The following is a 15,089-nucleotide window of genomic DNA, read 5'->3' as shown; positions in this document are numbered from 1 at the left end:
TGGAGTTCCAAAAAGCAGAAAGTAGTGTCGCTTTCATCAACAGAAGCTAAGTACAGATCCCTCAGTCAAGCTGCCACAGAACTTGTCTGGATACAGCAGTTATTTCAAGAATTAAATGTTGATATCAAGCATGCTCCTGTGATCTGGTGCAACAATATGAGTGCAGGGGCTCTCTCCTCAAATCCGGTTTTTCATGCTCGCACTAAACACATAGAAATTGAGGTTCACTATGTGCGGGAACTGGTTGCAAGGAAGGTTGTAGCAGTGCAGTATGTTGCATTTGAGTATCAGAAAGCAGACATCTTGACTAAACCCTTATCTAGAGCTAGGTTTCAACTGTTGCGAGAGAAGTTAAATTTCACTACAGAATTACCTGAGTGCACTTACTAAGCGATAATGCAATTGATGCACATGAGAAAAACTGAAAACTGCAGTTGAATTTGTGTCCTGAATGCATGGTTGCTACTACAGAAAATTGAATGTATGAGCTGACTGAATAGCTAAAACTGCAGAAAATTGAATTTGTGTGCTGAATGCATGGTTGCTACTGCAAAAAATTGAATGTGTGAGCTGACTGAATAGCTGAAACTGGAGAAAATTGAATTTTTGTGAGCAATTGAATCTTTGTGAGCTAACTGAATCTGTGTGCTGAATGCATGGTTGCTGAGAAAATTAAACCTGCAGAAAATTGAATCTGTGAACTGACTAAATCTGTGTGCTGAATGCATGGTTGCTGAGAAAACTGAATCTACAGAAAATTGAATTAAGTGAGCTGAATGAATCTGTGAGATGAATGCAGGTTTGAAGTGCAATGTAGAAAATGATTACTAAAGTAGTTCAATGTTGCTAATGCAAACCAGAAAATGCAGAAAAAAATGAGTGTGGTTGTAACATGCAAAAAATTAAATTAAGTGAGCTGAATGAATATGTGAGATGAATGCAGGTTTGAAGTGCAATGTAGAAAATGAAGACTGAAGAAGTGTAATGTAGAAAATGCAGAAAAAAAAAATGACTACTAAAGAAGTGCAATGCAGAAAGTGTAGAAAGCTGAATGAGATGTTAGTTTTGATGCATGTGGTCAATGCAGTAGCTGGATGTGTTAGTTGACAATACAAGTGTAAAAAGAAGTTGTAATCAGAAGGAAGAAGTCTTGTTTGAGAGGGAATATTAGATGTAGTGCAGGAGAATGTTTCTTGTTTAGGTAAGAAAGTCTAGCTTAAGAGGGAATATTAGATAGGATGTAGGAGTAATCTGCAAGGTTGAAAAGAAAGGACGGTGTGCTTGTAATTGTGTCTAAGTAAGTCAAACGCAACATTTTTGTGACTGTCTTGCCAAAACGCTGCATTTGGTTACAGATACCAACTATTAAATAGTTGGTACTCGTCTTCTTCAAAACAGAAAACAATTCAGTAAACCGCTACATAGCAATTTTTTTTTTTCATGCAAGATTTTTCTTCTCTTTGTTCAGTTTCAATTCATCTCTACAAGATCTTTCAGTCACAATTTCCTTATGTGATCCTAAAAGATTGTAAGACTTTGTCTGTGGTCTCACAAGAAAGAGAAAACATATGTTTACTATCTAACAAAAAGTTTGAATTCTTTTTGTCCTCCCTGTGTTCAATTATGTTAGGCTTATGCCTTTTGATTTTTCATTTCATGTATGTGCCCAATGGATGTGTGCTTGCACACTTATGTCAGACATTTGTTTGTATTTTATTTTACGATTTACTTCGTGTGTGCACACGCTTTTCTATTGTGCTAACATTGCATGTCTGACTTACTTTTGCACAACTTATGTTTTTATCTTTATCAGCTGAGATATTTTTTCCCATCTGTTGTGTTATCATGAGGACCACCTACAGGTATCCCAATATCCTCTTGTGGTCTAGGGAAATAAGCCTTTTCCCTTTTTTGGTTGTGGTCTCGAAAGATAGATGAAATCTTTTCCATTTTTGGACCAACATATGTCAGCCCATATTTGTTGACTTGGCATAAATTGTTGAGCACGAAATTTGTCTATATCATCTTCATTATTGCTCATTTGTAAAGCTAATCTTTGATAATTTATTTGCTTGTGCTCTAAAATTTTCAGAGAGTTTTATTCCTCAAAGGTTCACCATATGTTATTGTGCCAAACCTTCATCATATCTTATACTTGATTGAATGGCTACTGGAACTTGGTTCTATTGTTGATGCTGGAGCGTGACTTTGGCGATTGAAGCTTGGGTGGAGCTCAAGCATTTTCCAAGAGTGAACCTAGTGTGAAGAGATCCGAAGAGCAACAAGACATTAAAGATTCAAAGGATGGTGTTTAGTGTAACTAGAACATGGAATTCTCTTTACTGTGGCTAAAATCAACTTTGAACTATATCTTGTAATGTTTGTTGATTAGTGGATTTTCTTCGATTTGGACAAGGTCCCATGGATATAAGCTAAAGCTGGATTTAACTGAACCATGTATAGCACTACAAGGAAAAAGGCATTTTTTGATAGAAAATTTGACAGAATTTTTTGACTGTTTTAAAAAATGGTAAAAAAATATTTTCCTTGACAACTTCTTAACTTTTTTTTAACTGTCAAGGATTTGAGATAATACTTGACTGTTTTAGCTAATCATTGACTGTTATTAACTGTCAAGGATCATATAAAAATTAAGAGGTGCAATTTAATTCCTTGACTGATATAGTCTTAATCCTTGACATTTAAAAATCCTTGACAAATCCTTGACAATGTTTAAATGTCAAGCATTAAGTTTTTTTTTTTTTTTTTTTTTTCAAAAAAAAGTCTGAAATTTGGCTCCAAGGCTTCCCACCCTAAAATTTGCGAAGGCAAATTTTCCCGCCCAAACCAAAACATGTCAACACTCAAAACCCATTTCCCCCAAAATTCTACGAAGTCAAAAATAGGACAAGAAAACTACCGCAAAAAATTGAAGTGTCTTCCACCCAAAGCTCTCCCACCCAAATCTCCTATACTAAACTAATTAGAGCTCGTAAACCCTAAATCGTCTACACCAAAACGCCCAAGTTTCTTCCACTAAATCGTTGAAATCTCTTCCCCTAAGTTGCCAAAATCTCTTCCCTTGAGTCATCGAAATCACTTACATCGACTGTCTACGGAGTTCCATTAAGTCAAAGTTGGTCTAGGGTAAAATATTAAAATAACCCATTTTTTCGGCCCAAAATTCATGCGCCCAAAAACCCATTTCTTCCGCCCAAAAACCAGAAAATTTTCCTCTCTTCCGCCCAAAATCTCTCTTTCTCGCTCTTCCACTAATCAAAAATTCAAAATGCCACTCATCAATTGATCTTTTATTAAATACACGCTTGATTGATCTAGTCACGTGATCGAAATAATAGCTAGATGAAGAAACCTTACACTGGTTGTGAACTTGATCTTGAGTATTGACATCCGCAACATCGTTTTCTTGTCCTTCATCGACGTTGTTAAGTTCGTCGATCTTGTCCTCGATGGAGGAACTGAAGCCTTTAGAATCGAAGACACCGTCATTTAGCAGAGGCTTGGGGCGGTCAATGAGGTGTTGCAGTTGAGAGACGCGTGTGGAGGCGAGAGACTTAGAGAAGGAGGAGGACCCGTTTTCTCTCTATCGATCTCTTCATATCTCTTAATTATTCTATCACAAACCTTCTTCTTTCATTGTTTGATTGATCATTTCATGGTCATGTTCTGATCAAATCTGTGGTAATTTTTTTCCCGTCCTTTATCAATTTTCATTATTACTAGCTCTCGATCTTGCTAGATCTAACCATAATTCAATTCCTCTGTTTGTTCACTGATAATTTGCAATCTCTTCAGTATTGTTACGGTGTTAGAGTTTGGATTATGGTTTTTGAAGATCTGTTGTTGTTTGTTGGAATTATTAATTTCGAGGTGTATATCAATTGGTGTGTAGGATACGTGATAAGCAGGGCCGTCTCAAGAACATTTGTGACCCTAGGCAATAATTACTTTGGAGGCCTTCTAATAATATAAGCATATATTAAAAAAAATATTTCAAATTTATTTTCTTGCCTTTTGAGATGCAAAATCACTAGGAGACGTGGATGACGATCGGTAGGCTAACTGGGTCAAGTTGGTGGGGGGTTTTGGAGAGCAGATGTTGGAGAAGTGATGGGTGGTAAAATAGGTAATTTCCAATGCCTGGATTGGCCAGAAAAGGCTTGAGAAGTCGCAATCCAAGAGGTATCAGTGGTCGGCGATTTAACGGAGTAAACGAATGAGGTATGATAGAGATTTTGGTGAGAGGGTTAAGGGGAGGAAGATGGTGGTGTCAAGGAAGGCCAACAACGCTAGGTACATGCTGAAAAGGTCAAAAATGGTTGTCGTGCACAGTGGAGTTGGGTTATGAGATTTGAAAAAAAATCGGTCAAATCGAGGGCTATCAAAACTGGAAAAACACTTGGGAAAATGATAAAGTGATGATTCCAGTCAATTTTGGTGAGAAAATTGATGGGAATCAGCTCCAAACGGTTGGCGGCGAAAGAGGGGTGGAGATAATTTATGTTAATGTCCAAATTTGGGATGGAATTGGGGTTGAGTAATTTAAGACATATAAATGATTATTTTAGCCTTTTATTGTTAAAAGAAATTTAATGTGTTAATTTAGGGGTGTAAATTGGAATATATGGAACTAGAGGTACAAACTTACTATTTTATCAAACTTTGGGTGTAAAAAATTTATAATAAATTTGGGTCTTTTTGGCGCCTTTTTTTTTTTTTTTTTTTTCTCCTTGGCCTGGATAAAATATCATACACCATTTTTACTTTTGTAATATATTAAAAAAATTATAAAAAATTTGGACCCTTATTTTTGGGGGGCCCTAGGCAGGTGCCTCACCTGCCTACCCCTTGAACCGGGCCTGGTGATAAGTATGAGTTAGTGAACATTCTTGTTGGGTATTTTGATTGAATTTGTTTGTTTGTGTGTTCAAATTAGATTTGGGTGATTTGTTTGGAGTAGAGGTGGGCAAGGGACCAGTCCCTTGCGGGCCCAAGCCTGGGCTCGTTTGGGACTAGTCCCTTGGGACTGGTCCAATCTTGGTTTTTCTCATGGGACCGGTCCCAGGCCTATGAGAAAAACTAGGACTCGAACCAGGCCTTAGGCTTGGTCGGGACTGGTCCCATGGGCCCAGGACCGGTCCCATGGGGCTTGTATAATTTTATTTTCTCCCCTCAATTTTTTTATATTTTGGGGGCAAAACGAAATTTTATAGGGGGTTTTTAGTATTTTTTAGGGGTTGATTAGTAAGTTTCTAAAAATTTAATTAATTTTAAAAAATAATAAATTAATAGTTAATTTTAATTTTTAACATAAATGTAATATTCACATTTCACACATTCACGCTTCACAAATAAACAATTAAATAATTTTTTTAATTAAATTATTCATTTTCAATTTCATCGTCAACACTAGTTACATTATTCAAATTTGTATTCCTAAAGAGTTCGAGTAGTTCGGGATCTTCAGGGTGCTATTGTAGTCTTCTTTCTGCATGAGTCCAATCCCGTAAACACATTATCACTTCAATCATCTGATCCGTTAAAGAACATCTTCTGTCTTCAACAATCCGACCACTCGTTAAAAATGTTGACTTGGATGCAATTGTAGAAACCAGCACAGATAAAATGTCACGTGCCATTTGGGATATAATGGGGAATTGACTTTCATGTTGGTTCCACCATTGAAGAATATCCATGTCAAGTTGCTCTTTCATCGTCATTAAGGTCAGGTCCACCTGTAGGTAGCGAGTAATCTCATTTGGTCTATGTATGTACGAGCTGGAACTGGAGCTTCCGCCACGTTCCACATACACCCACTTGCTCGATCATTGAGGGGGGGCTGCATCAAGGTCCTGATCGCCTCTCCTAGACGTTCCACTTCCACTTCCACTTCCTTTGTACCTGTTCTCATATAAAGAAAAAAGCCTATCCAATTTGTGTTTAAAGTCAATCAAATAAGACGTATAATCATGTCCTAAATAATGGCCTAACTCACTAATTACACCGTTAACTACGGATAATTTAAACCTAGGATATAGAAAAATGCCTAATCCATATAAGAATGGAATATCTAACCAATATCTCTTATATTTTTTTTCCATACTTGAAACAATTTCACTTAAAATGTTATCATATCTATATTGAGCAAAAGTTTTAGCAATTTGAACTAAAATATCTAACACTAAATTAGTAGCATCATAAAATTTTTTAAGAAATGAATAAAAAAGTTCACAAACCGCCCAATCATCATAGTTGACAACTTCCTCTGGATAGTTCTTCTGGTTGACGAAATCTGTAATTTGTTTCACGGTTGGCAAAGCTTTTTCCAACATCAAGAAGGTAGAGTTCCAACGGATAGGCATGTCTATACATAACTTCAAAGGTCAAACCGGTGGCTCCTCTTGCTTACAATATTTGACGTACTCCTGCCATCTTTTATTGCTACCGCTGACGATAAATCCGATAGCTCTACGCACCCTCTCCATCTTTGAATGTATAGCATCTAAACCTGCTTTAACTATCAAATTGATGATGTGACAAGCACATCTCTGGTGATAAAATTTGCCTTCACCAAGCGGATCCAATTTCTTTTCAAATAAAGAGATTGCCGCGGTGTTAGCAGCTGCATTATCAAGCGTTAGCGCTACAACTCTATCAGTTAATAAATATTCTTGCAAAACTTCAAGAATTGTAAAATAAATAGTTTCAGCACTATGTTTTTCATATAATGGTTTAAAACCTATCAATTTTTGTTGTAAACTCCAATTATGATCTAAGAAATGTACTGTAACAGTTAAAAAATCGGTTTTTGATCTACAAGCCCATATGTCTGATGTAAGTGCAATAGATATATTCCTAAAATTTTGAAATTCGTTTTTAAGTTTATTATTTATTTTGTTATAAAGTTTTAGTTATATCTCTTCTACTTGTACTTCTACTAACAGGGGTATATGTGGACAAAATGCAGTTTTAACCATATTAACAAAAAAAGGATTTCATATAAACAATGGGAGAGTCCGTAGCAACTATATATCTTGCTATTTTCCTCTCGTGCAACATGTGTATTGTATTGCCATGTTGAGAGAGTTGAGGATTGTGGATTAAAATTAAGTTGAGTTTGAATTTGCCTACCTGATCCGCTTGAAGATGCATTTATTTAGGGATGCTTCTTCTCATGTGTCGTCGCATCATCAAAGTCCCCTTCTCAGCCCCATAATGGTTCCACATAAATTACATATCCCACATGATTTTCCCCTCCCATTTGTCTTTGGCCGTTTTGATTTGGTGAAGTACGCAGACATGCGACACGATCCTCTTTGACGGTCAGGGGGGTTGGACTAATCCGTGCCTGTTGATGCAGCTCGCATGTGTTTGGTACATCTCTGTCCTGACCGAATGTGGGTTTGGAACTACAGTGCTTCCTCTGGAGGAAATGGTGAAAATGGATTGAAGGCTTTAATTTCTTCGTTGGATGGAATGTAAAACTCATTTGGGGAAGACATTATAAATTTATGATAAAATAATAAATAATTAAAATGAAAAGCAATTAAATAATAATATGAAATTATGATGATATTGAAAAATAGAAAAAAAATTGAATATATAAATAAATAATATGAATAAATTATAAATATAAATTGAATGAGAAATTTATTGGAGATTTGGAGTAGAGAGATTGAGGATTGAAACAATGAGAAATTGATGGTGTGAAAAAATTAAAGGTTTTAGGGTTATTTATAGTGTCGTTTTTTTTTTTTGGGGGGGGGGGGGGGGGGGGAATGAAAAAAAAACTTATAATTATAAGTTTATAACCGTTGGTATAAAATTTTTTATAACCCTTGGCAGCAGCCAACGGTTATAAAAAGTTAAATTTTTTTTTGTTAATAAATTTTATAAAATTTTATTTTAGTCCTTTAATTTATACTTATTTTAGGGGGTTTCATGTAATTTTACAAAAGACTAAAATGATAAAATGTAAAAAAAATTTGGGCCTAAGCCCGGGCCTTGGAGGAGGGCCCAATGGAGGGCTTGGGCCCGTCCTAGGACCGGTCCTAGAACCAGGTTTTGATGCTAAGCTTTTGGGCCCGGTCCCAAATGCCCAGCTCTAGTTTGGAGAAAAATGTTGACCAAGTTTGAGACAAAAAGTAATAGAGTGAAGGGACTGAGTTTCCATAGTAAGAGACCATGGATCCTTGCAAGTCTTCACAATGGTGTGATCCAGCTACGGGACTATCATATGGGGACTCTGATTGATAGGTTTGACAAGCATGATGGCTCAGTTTGTGGTGTCCATTTCCACAAGTCTCAGCCTAGGTATGGTTGATTTTAGATTTACAATGAATTTGGCTTTTGGGTTATTCTTTGGTTGATCTATGCACTGTTTTTGGGGTAGCATTTTTTATTTGGGTTGCAGAAGAAAGTTCAAGAAGATGGTAGATTTCTTCCTGAGTTTGCAGATGCTGAAGAGGGTAAGTGATTATGCTTTAAACTTTGATTTTTTTGGGTTTTACAGTGTTTGTTGTACTGATTGTGATGTTCTGAGTATTTGCAGCAGAGCTCTATGAAAAAAGAAAAAGAAAAATATTTGCTTATTCTTATCACCCCTTAATTAATATAGGAGTATAGAGCACACGTCATTTCAACCATTCCCGCCGTTTATCACCCCTTAATTAATATAGGAGTATGGAGCACACGTCATTTCAACCATTCCCGCCGTTCCTTATATATTTGAGTATTTTGATGGGAGGTATGCCTTTTAGTTCTGCTTTATAATTTTGTCATTGACTATGCTTTACCAAACACTACCTGATGATTTTTAGCAAAGTAGAAGTTCAGAATCCTGTCACACTGTCGTCTAATCCCAAACAACAAGTCACAGCTTCTTGGGAACCTGCAGTGTTAGCTACAATTATCATTCCTAGTAAGTAAGCTCTCGTAGTCCCTTTACTTAATAACTATTATTGCACCATGCAAAACATTTATTCATCCTGTGCTAATTTGTTGTATGCTTCAAGTTACGTGGGGTCTGTCATTACACTTTGCTCTGAGAGGTTGGTGCCAGGCCAAATGGTAGTCCTTTTGAAATTCTTATGTTATTGTCAATTGTTCTTAATTTTTCAGTTAACCAATGAAAATTTGTAAATAAAATGCAAATACTAGGTTTTATTGGTCCTATATATACATTGGTCTCGCCTTGATTAATATTTGTTGCTCATTTTGTTAGTTAAATTTCCAAGTTTCATATATACCCTGACATGAACTATTCCGCAGCTAAAATGTTAATCGTTTGAGTTTCATATATGCAGTCAACAGGCCTTTATGAAGTGTCACCTACCTTTGAGAGAGATTGTTGTTGATTTTTATAATGAATTGAAGAGTATAACATCAAGTTATGCATCATTTGATTATGAGGACTCAGAGTAAGTTTCTCACTCTATCTCTCTCACGCACACACACATACATGTGCATATGTGCACCCACACACAATCTGAATCATAAAGAATGGCACTAGCCGGAGTATGTGATATTCAAGTTCACATTCTAATGTTTGGGGGGAGTTGCAACTTTTTTTTATTACTACTGGGCTACTGGGAGTTGTAATGACTACTTAGAAATTCACACCCTTGGACAGCCTATCTCATGCCACTTGATAAAATTGATTTTGTATGAAGCCTCCCAATAGACTTTCCTCATATTTGGAGTTATGTCTCAATGTGATTCATCATTAAGATAATTTCTCATTTCTTCAGAAGGCAGTCGTTTTAGATACTTTGATGGAACAATTAGAATTTTAGTTTTACTTCTGTTTGACACATACTGAGCGATGTTGTTAACAGATATCAAGAATCCGATTTGGTGAAACTTGATATCCTCTTACATGGACAACTAGTTGATTCAATGGCAACAATTGTTCACAAATTAAAGTCACAACATCTTGGTCGCGAACTGGTGGATTAGCTGAAGAAATTCATAGACAGGTCTTTTCATTGAAAGTTTAAATTGTTGATTTCTTAGTCTATTTTCTTCTTCCATGGTAACCCAGTTGATTTAACTTCAAGACCCCGAGAGAGTAGTTGATTATATATTGTTGTTTCAGTGATGTCAAAAGCCAATGAGGGCAAAAACTATGTATCAAACTTTTCATTATTGTTTATGCAATATTGTAAAATTTATACTGTTGTTCAATTTTGTTTACTCAAAGCAACAATAATTTATGTATTATTCGATCAATTGTTCGATGTCTCATTACATATTGTTGAATGGTCATAATATTATGAAGCATTTCATTCAATTATTTTATAATTTAATATGTAATAATAAAGAAATTTTATTAATTTAAAAAAAAATTAACAAACAAAATCTTGATAGTGTGAAAACTGTCAACAATTTGGCTAAAATTCTAAAAAAAAAAAAAAATTGAAAAATTTGGCTAAATTTTTTACAGTTATTGAACTATCAAGGATTTGGTTCAAGTTCTATTAAATTCTTAACAGTTATCGAACTGTCAATAATCTGTCAAGAGGTCTTTAACAGTTCTAAAACTGTCATGACTCTTTCTTGATAGGGGCTACAATGGCAATTCAAAAATTGTCATTGTACCCCTTTCTTGACAGGAAATCCTCGTCAAGAAAGGCCTTTTTCCTTGTAGTGATGCTAGTGTGCTTTACATTTGTAGATTGATTGACAAGTTAACATGGGTATCTAAACTTTGAATAGAGTTCACCAACTCTAACATGATCTCTATTCTATCTCTCTGGAATTTCGGTTACCTAGACAACATGGGTATGAAATTTGTTGTAATATGTCCTTTTCCTCCTTGCTCCTTTGTTCTTTAAAGCTTGTCGCATTGTTTGTACCTTTTGCCAAAAAAAGCGTCTTCGAAAATTTCATGAAATATAATTCAAGTGGTTGTAGCTCTTGCATATGATTAGAGTTCATGCTGTATGTGTTGTATGGTGAGGCAGATGTCTTCAAAAAGTTCAAGGACAGCTATGGGAACTTCTAGGCATCCTTTTTAGGAGATGTTCTAGGAATGTTAAGCTTGTATGAAGTTGCACTTCTCAAGGTGGATGGAGAAACTATACTAGATGAAGTGCTTACTTTCACTACTACTTATCTTGAACTAGTAGCAACCCAATTCAGCTCTCAACTTTTAGTACAAGTTAACCATGCCTTAATTGGACCTTTTTGCTAAAGCATACCAAGGCTAGAGGCAAGATATTACATGCTTATCTATCAAGAAGACCCTTTGCACAGTGAAGTTCTTTTAGAATTTGCAAAATAAGATTTTAATGTATTACAAAACGTGTACCAGAAAGAACTCAGTAACATCACAAGGTATGAATGACTCCAGATTGTCGTAAGGATTTTTCAACTATTGCTTATTTAAATGGCCTCTTACTATTGTTGTTTAATTAGGTGGTGGAAAACTTTAGATGTTAAGAATAAGCTACCTTTTGTAAGAGACAGAGTGATAGAGTTACACTTTTGGGTAGTGGGAGTGTATTTCGAGCCTGGTTATAGGTTGGCTACGAGGATTCTAACCAAAGTGATTGCCATGTCTTCCATTATTGATGACATCTATGATGCATATGGTGCAATTGAGGAACTTGAACTTTCAACTACTGCAATTGAGAGGTTTGATTGTATTTCCTCAATTTTTACTATGTCGTATCCTTAACTCATCAGTAATTATTTATTATTCTATTCTAATTTATATTTTTACTATGTCGTATCCTTAACTCATAGGTATATGAAAGTTAGTTATAGGGCTCTCCTTGATGTTTACGATGAAATTGAGAAAGACATGGCCAGCTGAGGAAAATTATGCAGTCTTGATTATGCAAAAGAAAGGGTAAATCTCATTTTAATTTATTAATTGAAGCAAGTAAGATTCTTGTCAGTGATTATTAATTGCAATACAAATTTTGATTTATTTTTTATGGTTTCTTAGATGAAGATTTTAGTGAGAAATTACATCATTGAAGCTAATTGGTGTGACCAAAAATATGTACCGACAATGGAAGAGTTTATGGTTACTTAATGTTAGCAACCATATCATTTGTGGGAATGGGAGATATAGTAACCAAAAAATCATTTGAATGGGTACTCAGCAATCCTAAAATTTTTCAGGTCTCCTCAATAATTTGCAAACTCATGGATGACATTGCAGGTCATAAGTAACTGCATTACCTCATTTGGTTCATACTCTTCATTCAAGCCCAATTCAGATTTAGACACTTCTTTCTTCAATTTCATATTATTTGTTTTGTGGAGGTTGAGCAAAAGAGAGGGCGTGTTGCCTCAACAGTTGAATGTTACATAAAGCAAAGCATGGTGTTTCAGAGGAAGAGGTTGTTAAATTGTTTCACGAACAAATTGTGAATACTTGAAAGGATATGAATGAGGAATTTCTAAAAGCAACTGCTATTCTAATTGTAAGATCATAATGTAAATCACTTATAATCAACATGTATATATTCATATCATTACTCATATACATGTTCATGTATTCATGCAGATTTGTGGAAGCGAAATAATTTAATCACTAACCTCCAGTCATAGCAATTTGTTGTTGCTGTGTTCTTCAAAGATTACAGACTCTTCCAATGCACTGCAATTCTCAAAATGACGGTTTTTGGGAAATCAAAATTAATTATGTGTATTGGGGATCTGTAACTGTACCCTTTTTAAAGTACGAAGAAGTTTTTCCATCAAGGACAACCGCCGGAGATAACTGCTAAGAAATTGCTCAGCAGTTAAATTTTATATAAAACTAACTTATAAAAGTGAAGGACCAAATAGTAATTTTAGTCAATGAATTTTAATTAATTAAAAGTTCTAATCAAAATTCTAACATTATCCCACTTGGACTAAACTTTTATTACACAATCCACAACATAGTAGTTTTATATTTTTTATGTTTAATTAGAAAAATAGAATTGCATGAATCATAGTTGTAAGTCCCTTTTAAACAAGTATTACCTTTTACGTATTACTATGCAATTTTTCTCTTTCTAAATAAATGTTTAAATGTGGAATATTACTTTATGAACAAACCTCAAATGTTTGTTACAGGTCCTCCAGAATGTTTGTTTGTCTCCAACCAAAATCTATACAACTTAAAAGAGAAAACAAACTAAATTATAAAGTTTCAGAGAATGAAAGTATTGCCTCTCATAGTGACAAAGCGGGATGTAGTCCCATTTGAACTATATGATCCTTGAACATCTTTGGTGGCATTCCTTTTGTCAAAGGATTAGCAATCATATGCTCGGTGTGTATGTATTCAATGAGCTCTTCTTTGGCTTTAATGTGCTCCCTTATTGCTAAATACTTAATATCGATGTGTTTACTTTGACTTCCACTTTTTTTGTTCTTAGTAAAGAACATAGCAGTTGAATTGTCACAATACAACCTTATTGGCCTAGAGATAGACTCAACAACTCCAAACCCAGAAATGAAACTTCTCAACCAAATACCCTGTGTAGTAGCCTCAAAAAAGGAAACAAACTCAGCTTCCATGGTAGAAGTGGCAACCAAAGATTGTTTGGTACTTTTCCAAGATATAGCACCTCTGTCTAGCATAAGAACATATCTGGATGTTGATTTTCGAGAATCAACACAGCCAGCGAAATCTGAGTTTGAATATCCAACGACTTCTAAAATGTCAAATCGTCTACAAGTAAGCATGAATCCTTGAAGATACCTCATGACCTTCTTTGCAGCTCTCCAATGATATAAACCAGGATTACTTTGATATATTCCTAACATGCCACCTACAAATGCAATTTCAGGTCTAGTACAGACTTAAGCATACATTAGGCTTCCAACAGCTAAAGCATAATGAATAGTTTTCATTTGTTCCTTTTCAATCTCAAGTGTAAGACATTGGTTCAGATTGAACCTATCACCCTTAACAATGGGTGCAACACTGGGTGAACAATCTTTCATCCTAAATCTCTCAAGAATTTTATTAATATAGGCTTCCTGAGATAGTCCCAAAACATGTTGAGACCTATCCCTATGAATTTTAATGCCAATGACATAAGACGCCTCACCCATATCCTTCATACTAAAATGTTGAGAAAGAAATTGTTTCACCTCATGCAGCAAACCCAAATCATTGGTTGCAAGTAGAATATCATCAACATATAACACAAGAAATATGATTTTGCTCCCACTGACTTTATGGTATATACACCGATCCATGACATTCTCTACAAAACCAAATGAAGATATAACAATGTGAAATCTTAAATACCACTATCGATAGGCTTGTTTAAGTCCATAAATGGACTTCTTAAGCTTGCAAACCAAATGCTCACCATCACTTGAAATGAACCCATTAGGTTGTTTCATATAAACCTTTTCCTCCAAATCTCTATTACAGAGAGCCGTTTTAACATGCATTTGATGTAAATCTAAATTGAAATGGCCAACTAATGTCATAATGATTGGAAAGGATCCTTATTAGAAACTAGAGAAAACGTTACTTTATAATCTATCCCTTTCCTTTGCATCAACCCCTTGGCAACAAGCTTAGCCTTGTATCTCTCAATGTTGCCTAATGAATCCCTTTTGGTTTAAATACCCATTTTCAACCAATAGGTTTCTTTCTAGTAGGTAACTCGATAAGGTCCCAAGCTTTATTATCTGCCATAGAATTCATCTTGTCAATCATGGCATTATACCACAACTCAGATTCACTACTGTCCATAGCTTGTGAAAACGTGTCCGGGTCATCCTCAACACCTATGTGATAGTCAGACTCTTGCATATACACTATATAGTTAGTAGGAATTGCTGATTTCTTTGTTCTAGTAGATCTCCTTAATGTTGTATCAATAGCCTCTTGTTGAGACTGTTGCACAACTTGTCATTCCACCTGTGGTGGAGGTTGTTCAGAATGATGTTCTAAAACGATCTCATCAGAACGTGGATGATGAGTGCTTGGAAGTGCACTCATACTTAGTGATTTTAAGGGTATTTTGTGAGGGAATTAGGTTTAATTGATTAATTTTACTTAATTTCTATATCTCTTTTGTTTTCTAGAATCACGGGTATGT

At 35.2% G+C, this 15,089-nt stretch overlaps 1 pseudogene; it reads left to right on the top strand.

The window, feature by feature from the left end:
- Window positions 1-8,140: 8,140 nt before the first annotated feature.
- LOC116108250 lies at window positions 8,141-11,839 on the top strand (annotated as a pseudogene).
- The last annotated feature ends 3,250 nt before the right edge of the window (window positions 11,840-15,089 follow it).

This window comes from Pistacia vera, unplaced genomic scaffold (genome assembly GCF_008641045.1).
Source record: "Pistacia vera cultivar Batoury unplaced genomic scaffold, PisVer_v2 Contig56, whole genome shotgun sequence".
Classification (NCBI taxonomy): Eukaryota; Viridiplantae; Streptophyta; class Magnoliopsida; order Sapindales; family Anacardiaceae; genus Pistacia; species Pistacia vera.
Note: the sequence above shows the minus strand (reverse complement) of the source record. Positions and strands in the feature narration are given on the sequence as shown.